Source organism: Protopterus annectens, chromosome 1.part1 (genome assembly GCF_019279795.1).
Source record: "Protopterus annectens isolate FY-2018-M chromosome 1.part1, PAN1.0, whole genome shotgun sequence".
In the NCBI taxonomy this organism is placed as follows: Eukaryota; Metazoa; Chordata; order Ceratodontiformes; family Protopteridae; genus Protopterus; species Protopterus annectens.
In genome coordinates, this window is record NC_056726.1 from 917,503,966 (window position 1) to 917,521,512 (window position 17,547).

Here is a 17,547-nt window from a genome sequence, read left to right on the forward strand (position 1 = left end):
GCATGATAAAATATGGCATTCCCTGTCTTGAGAATATAGACTTTAATGCATTAATTTTGCTTGCCTTTGCCACACTCTGCACTAATGATGTACATGATCAGTGCACTCAAAGCTCTATGGATGATCTTGTTATGGGTATTCCAACATTTCTACATTAGATCATTTTTGTTTTATGCATTGCAGATGGCACAGCTCTGAATGTGTTTGGATCCTCTACAAGATGTTGAAACACAACTGACTAACAGCTTGAAAATTTATACTTTTCAGAAGCACAATCACTGAATTTAATGTCATAGCACGCAACTCCGTTGCTAAATAATTCTGGAGAAAGTCAGAATAATACAGAGACAACGGCCCAAAATCAGGCACAATTTTAAATGCTACTCGAATTCACTTAAAAGTTAATAGAAGAGCAGGTTTTGCATCAGCGTGTATTTTCTCAACAATAAGAAACATGAAACTAATGTCTGGCATTATTGACTGACTTTGCTCTTCAGATAATCAACATTTTTTACAAGAGATGGCAAAAATATTGGGCAAAGTCAGGAACATTCCGCAAAATGAGTGACAGCTGAGAGGTACACCCCTTGGTTACAGCATTATTTTCTCAGCAGTAAAATAAAGTACTTGTATATACCATGATTTCACAGTATGGGAAGCAAGTATTAAAACTTCATGGACTCTTCAATTTGGGAAGCAGGGATTGTAGAGATTTAATTTGATTGGAGAGTTTGTGTCTCATCCTAACTGTTCTGTGTGAGTTGACATTCCTGGCCAGTACACTATACTTTGTGTTCTTTCTTTGCAGTTTACTTTTCATAGATGCTGTTTACATTGCCCTCCCAAACATTTCTTTTCTTAGTAGCTCAGGAATTACTATTATCATTAGCCTTAAATATCAAGCCATGGACATAGGTTATTTCCTTCTTGAAATAAGGCAGAATTTCTTTCCTTACTTAGTATTTTGCTTCTGACATTCTTTCATTGCCTCGACTTTTGGTAACTCTGTCTATATAAGTCAGCATCAGATTTCTTCATTTCTTTTTGTTGTCAGTTATTGAAATTCTAGTTCTTCTTCCACTGAGTCTTAATTCTTTTTTTGGTAAATGGGCTCTTCTCAAAATATCCATCATGTATAGTTTTTGCCTGGTCTGTTTTATATATTCTGATTATACTTTTGTAGATTAAGTAGCATTGTTTGCAAATTTTGAAACACTGCATTAAGACATTTTTTTTTCAGTTATAAAGTTTATTATATATAATAAATTCATTGTTCAGCAACCATATAAAAACATCAAATGCATACATTAAAATGGAACATATTCCATTAAATCTGAATGCAAAGCCATATCTGTTCTCAAGAACCTCTGTCTTTCATAAAGTTATATATTTTAGGATATAAGTTACACAACTGTCTAAAATCAAGCAGGAAACAAAGTTATTATTTATTTAACCAATGAAAATCTAGAATCTGGGTCAGTTACATATAAGGGTTGCAATCTTTGACTCTGCAAGATCTCCACCACCTCAGTCTGAACCAAATGCCTTTAAGTGCAAAGTTACTAACAGCATCTGAGATTAAAACAAACTAGTTTTCACAGACAGAGACCCCCCACACACACACACACACACACAAACACAATGATTCCCAGGAAGGTCCACCAATGCACACTACCTCCAATAATGTTACTACTTCAGTATAAAGATCTCAGTAACTGAACGCTCACCCAATATTAAATTGTAACAGATGTTACACAAGCAGTCTCCCTTCAAATGGACTAAATAGCAAGAGTCACCCCAATGCTTTGAACATGCCATTCATTACTAAACATTCATTACTAAACAAATAGGAAATCTTAAACAGCACTAATTACACATACACAACCGTATTTCAGTTGCACAATGAAAATAAAATTATATATATGGATAAACTAGTGAAAGGAAAAAAATGCATGTATTGCTATTATTTACATTTACTTATTCTAGTTGACTAAAGCTTCAAGATGCATTCTGAATCCAACAGGTCTATAAACATATACCATGACTGCGACTTCCATTTCCTAGAAAATTCCCTTTTCTACAAGGTGTGGAAATCTCAGAGTTTGTATTTATAAATTTAGTGTGTGTGTGTAGGGGGGGTTGCAATCTGCATTGAGGGGTGCAGAGTAGCTTGCCTCACTGCAAAAAAGAAGTTTAAAGGAGTAGTGTGATGTTTGAGATTTGATCTTCTTTTGGATTTTCAATCTTTTTTTTTGGTCTGTTGGCACTCAGCATTTCAAGTGCCGAAATTTCAACAGGGAGCTTTTGTTTTAACTTTCTCTACAACTTAAAATGTAAAAGGAAGAGAACACCAGCATCTCCAGTTCAGTACATTCCACAGATATTAGATATCTTTTTGAATATAAATAGAGTTGATCTTTCCATTTAAAACAAGCTGCTAGAATGCATAAATAGTTTAATTTTAGTGAATTAATACAGTTAATCAAGGAAACAGTGAACATGGCAACAGTAACAATTCCACATTACAGTAACAATTCCATATTAATAAAAGAAAGCAGCAATAACTTCTAAACATCTATGAAATACAAAATCAATTTCATTTTTATGTTACAGAATGCAGGTATCATCTTATGTCTCCCCATTCTAGACCACAGGTGTGTTTGCTTGAAAGACCTACAAGGAACATAGCTTTGGGAGAAAACGCATTTACATAATTAAAGTACTCGGTTACAATATCTTGGAAAATTTTGCACCTTTGACAACAGACTAAAATCCTTTCTCATTTCCACCTGGCATATTTTTTAAATTAGTAGCTAACTCTGCCTTTTTTAATTGGTTGATGGGTCCCTTTACCTACATGATGTTCCACTGGCTGGGTACACCTTGGTTTAACAGTGGACATGTTTTCACACTGGTTTGATACTGCATGAACTTCTAGAACCTGGACAAAAAGCAGCTGGTGTGCCACCTCTACCTTGTTCACTGAAGTGTCAAACTGAACTTCAATGAGAAAGTCTTCTACATGATCCCCCTGCAATTCATGATTTAACTTACAGCAAATACTAAATAGCGACTCAGCATTACAGTAGAGATTTTTCTTGTTAACATTTCTGCCTCCTGCCTGGGAACTCCAACTGATAATTATCATTGTTTACCTTCCTTATGACAGAGAAAGGTCCTTTCCATGTTGCTTGAAGCTTATTTTGCTGAACAGAGTCATTACCTTTACCTTGTGTCCTGCAGTACATTCCTGTTCTCTCTCTTTCTCTCTCCATCAGGTTATAACAAACCTTATATTGCTGGAGCATTCTTTGGTGGTGCTACTGGATTTTGGTACTATAAACCTTATATTGCTGTTATGCTTGAGCTATGTGCTCCTGTGCCAACCCCATGAGTGCCTAAACTTTTTCTTGAAATCATTTGAAATTCCATAACAGACTCTTCGTGGAAATCAAATTTACCCTTCCAGTCATCATAAATTATGCTTACAAGCCCTCTCAATCTACGACCATGAAGTACTGAATAATAAACCCTGGAGTCTTGTGATACTTCTCTGTACTCAAAGTGGAGATTGGACTGTTACTTATCCCACTCCTACTTCAGCTGCTCTGAGAATGGTTTCAGCATTGTCTTAAGAGTTAATAACACCACAAAAACCACTCATCCAGTTGCCAGAAACCAAATGCGATGATTCAAAAGTAGTATTTTAATCCACACAAAGGTAAAAGAGACACAGTCAAGTGTTTTTGTCGTATCAGACTTCTTCAAACTGTGTAACACAATAAAAGAACAGCTTTTATAAGAGAACACTCCCCCATTTAATACACTAATTAAATCTTAATTAATAAATCTTAATTAATAAATCTTAAGTCCTACACATTAATTTAAAAAAACATGAGTCAACCTACTGATGTGAAATGAATGTTAACAAATACAAAAACTAATTTTCCATAATAAAATGTGTATGTAAAAAATCCCTAAAAACTATAACTTAATGGCCCTATGTTTTAATTCTGGTTTAATACAAATGTGGTCATTAATACCAGGGGCTACAGTAGCATTCAGACACAGTTGCCATCTCATCTCGGCCCTATCTAATTTGTTAGTCCAGTCACCCCCTCTAGTGTCATAACCAACCACCTCCAATTAACATACCCCCCATACTATTAAAGGAATTGTTGAAAATAACTGGAACTTAGCTTTCAATTTAGGCACCAAAACAAACAATTGCAACATAGTCAAGGTAATATTCAGTAGAAACAAGGCATCTTTGAAACTGATAAAGGAGTATAAAGAAAACAGAATGTGCATGTGTTGAAATACAATAGGTGTAAATGGTTTCATTTATTAATGAAAGCCCTTGTGTAGTTGTGCAGTCATCCAAAAACCATTCCCTGTGGGGGCAGATTTGACTCTATTATCCAAGGAGTGGTGTATCTTGTGAGCTGCCTCAAATGTACTTTTTACATAGGAAAACAGAAAGAAAATTAGGTAAATGAATTTAGTAATTTGTGGGAGTTTTAAAACATATTTGTTCTTTAATTTGGAGAGGGTTTATGTAAAAGTGTGAGGTAGTACATGGGAAGTGGCACTTGAGTACAGAGAATTGGTTTGTCAGCTCTCTTTGAATGCTGCAAATCTTCTAGGACTAAATATATTTTATTTATCCTTTGTTGAATGGGTTAGTCCCACTAGGCTAGTTGTCTCTTTTCAGAGGGAGACCAAAGGTGGCATTTATATTATAAAGGGAAATTTGGCCAAGGCATCAGGAAACTTCTCTTACACTTTTTGATAAGTGCCATGGGATGCTTTACATTTATGTGAGCTACTGCCAACTCATACAGATGGGCCCCTGATTAATGTCTCATTTGAAGGATGACATAGAAACTTCTCTTATGCTTTTTGATGTGCCATGGGATCCTTTGCATTCACGTGAGCTACTGCCAACTCAGACAGATGGGGCCTCTAATTAATGTCTCATTTGAAGGATGATATACTGAGGAATGCAGTACCTCCCTAACGATCTGCTGTAATGTTAGCAAGCCATCTAACTATTGGAGGAATAGAACCCACAGCCTTCTGTGCCAAAAGTGAGTGTGTTGCCTGCTGTACCACTGACACTGCTGGCAATGCTGAAGTGAAAGAGTAGCAGTAAATACTGTTTTAAAATTGAGATCTGCAAAGCTATGACAACATCTTTGAGGTACAAAGGGATTCTTTTGAATAAATACGTTACAATGGTGTAAACATGTTTTGCATGTATGGTTTTAGCAGTATTTTTATGAGGTTTTATTAATTATTTACAATTGCTTGGGTCAGCTGATAATTTTTGATTTCATGATATGTTATGAAGCACATATAAAATTTTCACCTATAGTGATTTAAATTTTTTCTGATGAAGTCCACATTGGTTATATGGGAGAAAAGAGCTAAAATAAAAATGTGTATATCTTTTGAAAGAGTGCTCTCCTCCCGTGCTCATTAGGTATGCACACAAGGTACTGCATAATCAGATTAATTTTCTATCAGGACCTCTGGCAGGATGTTATCAAAAAACACTGCCTACTTCGCTCTTTCCTGACCAAATGCAGCCTGGTGCATGGCAAATGATCAGGACCCCTTCCAGTGGCACAGATAAGCAATGTTCCTTTCTAACAACTAATGGCTTAACAATAGTTTTGTCTGATGCAGTATACCTCTTAACAATAATTTCTTTAACCTCTATCATAATGGAGTACAGGCAGATGTGATAATCTTGAACAAGATGGTGGACTGTCTGCAATTTCAAGATGACACAATACAAACATAATGCTATTTCTGTTAGCACCTTCACATGATGCCTCAATACAAACAGAAAATGACTGACTTTAACAATTGGCTTAGTTTCTGGTGTCATTAAAAAGGGATCCAGTACCTAACAGCTTGGAAGATATGATTGCCAGATCATGATGCTTTGCCAGAGATGGCCTGCATCTGTCTCCCTTGGGCTTGAGGCTTCTGGCAAAGGCTTTTGCCTCCTCCAAAGTACCTTTTTTAGGCAATGCCATGAGGTCAAAATTACCAACATGAAGAAGTCATCAAAATGCAAATTAAAGCTCATGCTGCTAAGTGCTAGGAGTCTAAAAATGAAACTCCACTCATTGCAAGCATTCTTAACTGTGGAAGATGCTGACATTTGTGCAATCACAGAAACCTGGTTCAAAGCTATGGAGAGCACCCCGGTTATAACAGGTTACTCATCCCATCATACACTGAGACCCTAAACCATGGGGAGCAAAGCAAAAGGAGGTGGAGTTTCAATATATATTAAAAACATACACACCTACAGGCTGGTTAAACAGTATGACACACAGGAGACACTCCAGCTGCAGTTAACCATTGTCAAGACCCCTATTCAAATCATAGCTAGCTTCAGGCCCCCAACTCAGACTAAAGATGCCCACTCAACCTATCTGGAATTCTTCATATCTATCAAGATTCAACCCTTTACCCTGATCCTGGGTGACTTTAACTATCCAGCCATAGATTAGAAGAACTGCTCATGCCAAAACACAAATGCCCAGAGATTCCTTGATTTCATTAATGCAAATGCCTTGGACCAGCTGGTTGACACCCCTACAAGAGGTGATAATATCTTAGACTTGATATTAACCAACATGATTAACCACTGCAGCTTCACTACAGTGTCATCCTCCCTGGTAAGATCTGACCACAAAGCAGTCACTTTCAAGGTTACCATCTCTCATGACCCCCCCCCCCCCAGCTAGGGTTAAACAAAAAAACTTCTCCCAAAGTAATTACAACCTCCTGAGGGAAGGTATAAACAACTTCACAGCCCCCTTCCACTCTGTAGAAACTGGCATAAATGGCCAAACCTATATAAAAGTACTAAACAAGCATTTATATAGCTGCATGGAATCAGGAACAACCACCAGGACAAAATCCTCCTCCTCAAGGAAGAGTAAACCTGCCAGGTGGTCATCTGCAATAAATAAACTCTATAATAAAAGGAAAAAAATGCTGTCCAGGACCAAGAAAGCAGGTGCCTAATTGGAAGCAATCTGTCCTTAGCCTGAACAAGCAAATAAGAGCATCAGTGAAATCCTCCAAAACAATCTTCAAGTGTGAATTGGCCACATCTACTAAAGACAATCATAAGGCCTTCTTCACACATATCCACAATCTCAAAGGAAGTACTCAGATATGCTCAGAACTGGTGGTCAGGAACCACATACACAAACCCACTAGATATAACCAACCTGCTGGCAGACATGTTCAGTGAAAACTTCACCCCTCTGCCCCCCATTAGTAAACCAGGACATCACCAGCACCTGACCCCTCCCCTTATCTCTAAGGAGCAAGTCATCACTTTCCTCTCAAAGGCAAAAAAACACAGCCTCCATGGGACCCGATAACATCCCAGGCTGCATTCTACGCTGAACCCAGGCAGAAACTTGCAGCACCATTAGGCATTCTATTCAACCAAGCATGAGTACCGGCTTCATCCCAGGTGAGTGGAGGACAGCCAAAGTCATCCCTTTGCACAAAGGTGGAGTGTCAACCAATCCAGGAAATTATAGACCTAACTAGCTTGATCTGCAAGGTCATGGAATGGATTATCATGGACCTCATTAACAAGGACATTGGAAACCTCCAAACACTTGATCCTGCACATGTTGGTTTCATCAAGGGGAGGTCATGCCCGTTAAATTTGGTCGACTTCCTTGAGACAGTCACCAAATCCATGGACAAGGGGAGGATGGTGCACATGTCTACCTTGACCTGACCAAAGCCTTAGAAACTATTCCCCACTCAGGTATAATAGATAAACTCTCTCAACTAGGCATCAATCCATACGTTACCAAATGGGTAGCAAACTGGCTCACTGACAGATCCCACCTAGTCAAAATAGGGGAAGCCACCTCAAGCAGTAGACCCATAAAGAGTAGCGTGCCTCAGGGATCAGTCTTGTGGCCTCTGTTGTTGGGGATATACTTTTCTGAGGTGCAGGCTAAAACCAGTAAGCTATGGCCAACCAAGCTTGTAGATGACTGCAAGCTGGGCACTGTCATCAATTCCCCTAGTTATGTGAACATCCTCGAAGAGGGTCTTATCCAAACAAATGACTGGTGTCAGAAACATGGCCAGAAACGGAATGCCAAAAAATGCATCATCAACCCCTTTGGGGAGAGTGGCATCCCCAGAAATGATCACATTGTTAACAAGGTCCTAAGCATGCAATCAGTTGTGAGGGACTTGGGCACCAGGTTGATAGCAACCTGACGTTTGACCACCATATTGCCTCCGTTGTATGGAAGGCTTTTTACATAGTCCACTTTATTAGGAAGGGTATCACATCCAGGGACAAGGAGGTCATAACATACCTGTATTCTTCCCTTATAAGACCCATTATTGAGTACAATGCCCCTTTCGGCATGTACCTCACAAAGCACATGCAGCAGCTGAAGAGACCACAGAGGTTCCTCACCAGAAGAATCCAGGGCCTCAAGCATCTACCCTGCACAGATAGGCTAAAAGCCCTGTCCCTCTAGTCAAACTCATACAAAATCCTCAGAGGTGACTTCTGTCTGGCATACAAAGCCATCTCAGACCCCACCTTGATGGGACTGCTGCAGATCCGCAAGTCAAGCTCCACTCGAGTAACCCACATGTGCAACCTCAACCTGGTCTGTGACATCATTAGGACTTGTTGATAGAAAAGATTTGTGTCCCAGAGACTCCCCTTTCTGGGGAATAGACTCCCTCTCCATGTAAAGCAGAGTACCTCATTATCCCTTTATAAGCACAACCTGGATAACTGGATGGGGAACAGAAAATGCACCTCTGGGATTCCACCTGTGTTGCTGCTGGACTGGAATATCAGCTGTTGACTTGTCAGAACATGGGCTAAATTCTTGGATAGGCTTGTAAGGGTTCAGGGTCAATAGCCTAGTAACTTCCTATGATCCTATGATCCTATGATTTGCTCCCCTCCTTGTCTCTCTGGAGATTTGGACCATAGGTGTCAAGTTTGGTTATGCTGGAATCATCTCACCCAATGTCTTTGGCATATATTTAAACCACTGACTTCCAGGTTTTTCTGTGGAACCTGATGTAAGGTTTAGACTCTTTCCCATGCTTTCCCTTAGTCCCACTTGTAGTGATAACTAAATGCCTTCTGTGCAGTTGTATCCTACTCACTAAGTACAGGTCACTCTTGTAAATCATTCTTCAGTTGAGGCACATTCCAGACCTACCAACTAGGTACTCATATCCTCAAAGCACTGAACTCTTTTTCCTTTGACTGTAAGGTCTCCCAACATTTCAGAAGTGATAACTTAATGGTTACTAACTCACAAATGAAAGTAAGTGCTTATTTCTGGAATTAAATCACTGACTTTGTCTTCTAGTTTTCTTTTTATTCATGAAACTTTTTTATATTTTTTAGGTACGAGTTTAAAACATTTTTAAAGGGATCGATGTACTTTTACTATAGTCGACACAGATAGAATTTAACATACTACTAATAGCATGCATAGCTTTACCCATGATAGACGAGTTAAAACCCTCAGTCATTGACATTCATCAGTTTTATTCTGATTATACACTCTTTCAAATGCCCAGAACAGCAAGGTCATTTTCCTGTTTACACCATGGAAATACTTTAGTACTGACTTTAGTATTTAGAACTAAATTCCCCCCTCTACTAGGCAAATTCACTTTGTGAAAGGGCAGGAGTATGCTCTCATACTCCCACTTCTTCTCCAACTCTGTAGCTTCTCTGCTGTCTCTTCCTTTCCCCCTTTGCAGCTTCGTTCTGTCTTATTTTCTTGGCTGCTTTGATCTCCATATCACCTGCAACTATATCTTTAGGCTCTTTAACATAAGCAGCATTTTAATGTCATCCAACGACACAATCAATGGTCCTTTAGCTGTACACTGCACAGCTACATTTCCTACCATGCTGTCTCTATGTCCAGTGGACTGAACTTTGACTGTGCACAAGGTGGCTTTGAACTCATCCATTCTTAAGCTAGTTTATGAGAGTCCTTTCAATTTGTACTAGTTAGCCAGTTGTGGCACTAACATCATGGGATATTTCCCAGAGCTCATCTTGTCAGTGTCATGACTACTCTTGACTGAAATATAAAAGTAGCTATGCAATGCATACTGCCGTATGCTTTAACTGGTCGTTGCAAGGAATGTAGAACTGAAAATACTTTATTTTTAAAAATAATTAATTACAGATACAAGACTGTATTGCAGTTGTACAGGAGAAAAAAGTTCCAGACGCATAAAACAACGACAGAAAAGCACTAACTGCATCTGTTGATCTTATTTGCAACTACTTATTAAATGTGGACGACTGGAGACAGAGGTCGAAAATAAAGTCTAATAAGTCTATGATCCAGAAATCATAACTTTCTCCACCAGTTAGAATTCCCCAGATAAGAGTACTATAAAAAAAGTAAGAAAAGTCTGGCATCCGGTCTGGTTCGATGCACTCTGCTAAGGTGACTTAGATCTTCACAAATAGAATCTAGTTTTCCGTTTAAACAAGCTGCTAGAATGCACAGACAGCTGCATTAAATGATGAATCATTTTGACCTAGCTAAGAAAAAGTGAACAAGTAATTAATTCCACATTTCAGTAAACAGATGCATATTAAAAAAAGAAAACATCTTAATTAAGATGTTCATAGGTTCAAAGGTAAGTACTAGGCAATCAGTCTGTAAACCTTTTCAAGCCTAGCCAAAAATCCCTATTCAAAATTCGCTGATCAAAAAAAAAAAAAAAAAAAAAAAAAAATGTACAAGCAACATAAAGTGGGGGGCTTCACCCACCACACCCCCTGATGTGGGAGGCTGTGCCCCTCCACACCCCCCACCTTAAATATACCAACTCAGAGATCGCACCACAGTGAAGAAAACAGCAAATTCTGGAGAACGGCCCAGCAAATTTTTTCCCCTGAGAAAACATTTGCTGAGCCGTTCCTTTTATATTCTGTGGTTTCGTGCATTTGGGTTTGACAAATGAGCGTTCACTATTTCTAGCATTCGATCATGTAATAGGAACCCAGTTAGGCCACCCTTGTGTAATGCCATTACGATAGCTGTTTTCCAGGCTTCAGCAATGGAAATCAACATAGAGGTTTAGATTAAAGAGGTTAAGTAGAGGTTTAGAAAAGCCATATCTGGCACTGATAATAGCTGGTATATTGTCAGGTTCCACGGATGAAGTATTTTTAATTTTTGAAAGTTCTAAGAGAGACTGAAAAACAAGGGGCCAGTCAGTTACAGGAACAATGCATGGAATGGGCAACACAGGGATTATCAGAGGTAGCACTTGATAGTGATATTGCTTGTATTGGCCCAAAACATGTATACCAGGATTTTAACATCTTTAACTATAGTGATGTAAAATTAGAAAAAGGACATTTTGGGCTTTTTTCAAAAGGCTTTACCGTTGTACCTAGAAGAAAGACAAGATATACCGAATTTACTGGTAAATTTTAAATTATTTATTAGAAAGAAGAACCTTGAACTATTTTTCCAAGAGTAGAATAGACAAATTAATCCATACACACAGTTAACTAAGGGCAGCATTTTTAATCCCCCATTACACCCTCAACTTAAGAATTTTGAAGTAATGGTCGATAAGGAACTTAGAGAAGCCCTCAGTAAAAATAGAGTGATATGTAATTTTACAAACAAAGATATAAATATTTGGGAAGCATGTAACAAAAATAGAAACTTAAGAATTATTAAATCTGATAAAGGAGGGGGTGATTTTTATGGACAAAATATTATATGAAGGGAAAATGTTGGATATGTTAGGTGATGATAACAAATACAGTAGAATTTCTTTAAATGAAGTGCATATTACCTATAAGAGGATATATGTTTGAAAGACTTACTATTTGAGGGATTATAGACAGTAACACTTTTTCCTTCCTTCATGTGGATAAACCTAGGGTCCCTTCCATTTTCAGGATCCAAAGATCCACAAAGACATCCACAATCCCCCCCTCAGGCCAACAGTTTCTGCTGAAAGCTCAGTTACAGCTCCATTAGCTAAATATATTGATCCAAAATTAAAGAAAATGTCATTGGAAGTGACTAACATTATTAAAGATTCCTGGGACTTACTATCCAAAATCAACAATGGTTTATATTCTGAGGACTTAATATTTATAACCATAGATGTTATAGACCTATTCACTTCTATACCCCATGATACTGGTATGGAGTGGTTAGAAGAAGTCTTGTTTGACAATAGGAATATTTCACCTAATGACTGTCATACATGTTTAACCCTAATGGATGTGGTCTTGAAGAATAATTTTATTTATTTTGAAGGTGAATATTTTAGGCAGTTTAGAGGGGTAGCCATGGGGGCACATTTTGCACCAACCTATGCAAACATAATTTTATCATGTTGGGAAAATACATTTGTTTTTAACTGTGAATAAACACAATACTGGAAGGTCTATGCCCGGTTTCTGGATGACATTTGCCTTTTTTTGGACTGGTTCTGAGGTGAAGTTTTTAGAGTTTTTAGATTATTTAACTAATAGGACAGAATTTCTCAGGTTTACATATGAAATAACTTATAATGAAATTCATTATTTGGATGTCAAGATCTCTAAAGCTGGGGGACAGTTCAAATCTAACATCTATAGAAAGGACACTTTTTAATTCATACCAACACTATGGTAGTGCATATCCATTTTACCAAAATAAGAGTGTGGTGAAGGGATGATTTCTGATACTGCAGATTACAAGAAAGAATGTACATATTTAATAAATGTTTTTCAGGCTAGGGGGTACCCAGATAATCTCTTGGATGAGATATTTCATGAAGTTGTGGAGGCCAGAACATAAGGTTTGCCCCTATATTGTAAAAAGGTGTTGTATATACTGGCCTGAAAAAGAATGACGGAAACATGATTTATAACAAGGCACTGACAATTACGTATGATGGAGAGGCTAAACCTGTTAAAGATATCATACAGGATGGAAGGAAAAAGTTTGCCAGTATTTCTGATTTAAACAATATAGCTGAGAACCCCTTCAGATGTATTTATAAGGAGGGTCAGAATATAAAGTCAATCTTGGAAGGTGGTGCAGCTAAATATAAAGGTACAGAATTTAGAAAGAGAGGTACATATAAGTGTGCCAACTGTGCCCAGTGTCCCTATATTAAGGTAGGGAAATGACACACTTAAAATGTAGGAATAAGTTTATTAAAACCGGGGGGGTATGTGAATTGTAGTACAAATGGCATTGTTTATTTAGCTTTATGTGATCGATGTGATGCGTTTTATGTAGGAAAAACTGAGAGAAAATTTAAAATGCAAGTTTATGAACATATGTACGACATCAGAAAGAAAAAATATTAACAATGCCTTGTACAGACACAATCAAACTTGTATTAATGCCAATTTTGTTTTTTATGCTATAGAAGTGTTACCTATAAATCCTAGGGGTGGTCCTTGGGAAACTTTTCTTGAATATAGGGAACTATATTGGCAATTAATTTTAGAATCAAATGCATACCCTGGTTTGAATGAAAATGTATCTTTGAAGCCTGTGTTAAAATTTAAGATCTGCCAAGTTGTAATTCACAAATTTAGTCAATAGATGGTGGTATTAGATAGGTTTTGAACACAATACACTGCATTTATATATGGATTTTACATATTTATTATTTAACGTATTTTTATGGAGCAATGGTGGTGCAGCGGTTAGCACTGTCGTCTCACAGCAAGAGGTTCTCCCGTTTGATTCTCAGCTGGGGCATCTTCTGTGTGGAGTCTGCATGTCCTCCCCACAGTCAAGTGAAGTTAAAGACATGCAGGTAGGTGTGAGTGTGAATGGGTGTGCATTCTTTGAAGGCTGGGTGTCTACAGGACACTACAGGACTTTTTGTAAAGTGTGTGCAAATGTGTATACTGAGGTATGTACTTGTGAGGTGCAATCACAGCACACACCCAATAAAGACAAAAGTGAAGAACTGCCCTGATGCTATCAAGAAAATATTTTAAGTTTCTCCTTCTGTCTGTCTATCTGCAGAATGACAGCCCATTATTTACCTATGAACCTATATACAAATATGTGTAAAAATGATGCATGATTAAGTCACCCTTTTGATCATGCATGCATAACATAACATACATGACATACATAACGTGGGCACCTGCTCAGGTGCATTATGTGGCAAAATTTCATCATATTAAAAATTCCTTCTCCTGGCCATACCTCTCAACCTGGAAACATCAAATGTCTGGAAAAGGCCCATAAAAAATAGGTACAGATCTGTACGCTGATTAACATAACATTTGCATACATGTAACCCCGCACACTCCAATGGAATTCTGGGATACCAACTTTCAAACACAAACTGAAGAACAGACAACCAAAATATGGCACCAGAGTCCCCCTGTAGCCATTCCAATGTTCTATTACCTGGCTATTTCACCCAATGGGATTTGGATTTTCTGAGGTGCAGCATGTCCATTAATTCCAGGTTGGACATGGCTTTATACGTCAGGCACAGATCGCCTCTGAGCAGGTGGTATGTCACTGAGTAGAGCTGGAGTTTCTTTAACCGGGCAGCATATGGCATCTGTTTGAGCCCTTTGATTATCTTGGTGATGTACTTTTGGGGTCTTTCCAGTTGTTGCAGGTGTCTGGTGAGGTACATCCGAAAAGGGGCATTGTACTCAATTATGGGCCTGATGAGTGGTGAGTAAAGAGGCATGATGACCTCCCCTGATCTAGATGTGAATCCCTTCATGATTAGGTGGGCTATATAAAATGTTTTTCTAACCACTTTGGCCATGTGGTTGTCAAATGAGAAATTGCTATCAACTTGGGTCCCCAGGTCCCTAATTACTTCGTCCGTACATAATGGATTACCACCTATGTGGTAATTTGTGAGCACTTTGTTTTTGCCAAAGGGGATGACTATACACTTTTTGGCATTTAGCTTGAGGCCATGGCTCTGGCACCAGTTGTCTGTTTCTATGAGGCCCTTTTGGAGGATGCTTGTGTCGGCTGGAGAGTCGATTATGGCGCCCAGTTTGCAGTCATCTGCGAACTTGGTCAGCCACAGTCCTTCCATATTGGCCTGTACCTCCAAGAAATATATATTGAACAAGAGAGGTCCCAGGACTGAGCCTTGTGGGACACCACTTGCAACTGGTTTGGGGTCTGACATGGCTCCAGCAATTCTAACCATGTGGGTTCTGTCCTTGAGCCAGTTTGCAACCCATCTAGTGACATAGGGGTTTATATTTAAGCTGGTGAGCTTATCTATAATGCCCGAGTGTGGTATTGTATCAAAGGCTTTTGTGAGGTCCAGGTAGGCTGTGTGGACCACCTTCCCCTCATCAATAGCCTTGGTGACTGTTTCAAAGAAATTGACCAGGTTTAAGAAGCAGGATCTGCCCTTAACAAAGCCGAACTGAGTAGGATCCAGTGTCTGTAGGTCCCCAATATCTTTATTTATGAGGTCCATGATGATCCTTTCCATAGCTTTGCAGACCAAGCTAGTCAGGCTTATGGGGTGATAGTTTCCAGGATCTGTTGAGGCACCACCTTTGTGGAGAGGGACCACTGTTGCTGTACACCACTCTTTGGGTACATATCCTGTAGTAAGGCTGAGATTGAACAATAGTTTTATGTTTGGGTTTAGCTCTTCTTGGAGTTCATGTAGGACGCAGCCCAGGACACCGTCTGGTCCCATTGATGCTGTGTCTTTGCTTTAGAGAGGGGGACTCTTACCTGAGCACCTGAGATGTCAGGGGGGCAGCACACTGCTGGGATAAATATTTGCCCTTTTTATGGGGAGGTGGGGTAGAGAAATTTGCACTGAACCTGTTAGCTAGGATGTTGGCAATGTCTGTGGGTTCGGTGTATTTTTTGTCATTTTGGACTAATTCTGAGCATATCTGGGAATTCCCACCCAGGTTCCTGACATAATTAAAGAAAGCCTTGTGATTATCCTTAGTGTCCTGTGCAATTTTCTCTCTAAGCCGGCCTTAGACGATTTTATGAGTGCCTGTAGTTTTTTGCTAATACTAATCAGAGATGCCTTCCCTTTTTGGGATTTTGCTCTATCATGTAGTAGCTTCCTCCTTCTATTGTATAGTTTGTTTATGGCTGGGGTCCACCAGACAGGACATCTGCCTTTGGAGGATTGGGTCTTGGTTTTATTTGGGATTGCATGATCCATGCATTCCTGAAGGTGTTCATAGAATGTGTTTATAAAAATTCTGTGGTCTGGGACGTGTTTTCCACAGGCCCGGGGGCTTTGAAGGATTCCACCTTGGTTTTGAGGAGTGTGAAATTTGCTTTAGAGAAGTTTTTCACTGTGGTTTTCTGGGCAGGGGGTGGGGTTGGGATGTGACTATCCAGTGAGATTAGTTTATGGTCTGATCTTATCAGTGAGGGATACACTTCTGGTCTGGAGCATAGAGTCCCCATGTTGGTGATGATCAGGTCCAGTATGTTTTTCCCTCTTGTGGGAGTGGTAACAAGTTGCTCCATAGCATTTGAGTTTATAAATTCTAGGAACCTTTGGGCTAGGGTGTTGGAGCTAGAGTAATGCTCCCAGTCTATGTTTGGGTAGTTGAAGTCACCCATTATAATAGTGTTTGGAGAGACCTTCATATTTTCCATATTCGTTTTGGTATCCTAAAATTCCATTGGAGTGGGTGGGGTTGCGTAATTATGTATGCAAATTTTATGTTAGCGCACATATTTGTGCCTATTTTTCATGGGCCTTGTCCAGACTTTTGATGTTTCCAGGTTGAGAGGTATGAATTAAGGGGTGCCACTCAGGAATCATGGCACCCCATTATTTGGACCCCAAAACTTGGTAAAAACAGAGTAAGTCTGGATGGTTGGGAGGTATGCTCTTGGTAATCTGCTTCTCAGAATTATCAAAGATTGGTTTAAACTTTTCTTTATTTATGTTTTGGTTATTGGAACATCCATTGGACTTTGCCCCATTTTCAGTGGAGTCCTGAAGTACAAAAGCGCCTTTTGGCAATATCACCTTACACAGAAACACTGCATGCAATAAAGAAGAAAAAAATAATCGCAACACTAATCCCTTGCCAGTGATTCTGTGTTTACCTCTGATTTCTGCTCCCATCTTAACATCTCCATAGAGACATCTTTTCCCATGCACCACAAATGGAATGAGAGAATTAGGAATAAACACTTGATGGAATTCCCACATAAACAAATTGTATAATTGAAGGAAATTTTTATTTGCCATATATTGGAAAATCTAATATCTTCACCACAAAATGTAACTAAAACTATTTAACAAAAATCTTAAGCACTCTTTTAAAAAATAAATGGGTTATATATGAATTAAAATGCACTACCTCTGCCAAGAACAACCACAAAGCCTTATTTAACTTTATCAGGAATTTAGCACATACCAATCAGTTCTATTAACAGCTATTGTCTAAGGGTTCTGCTTGTTCTAATCCTGGGACCATCACCAATATTCTTACCAACAAAGTCAGTT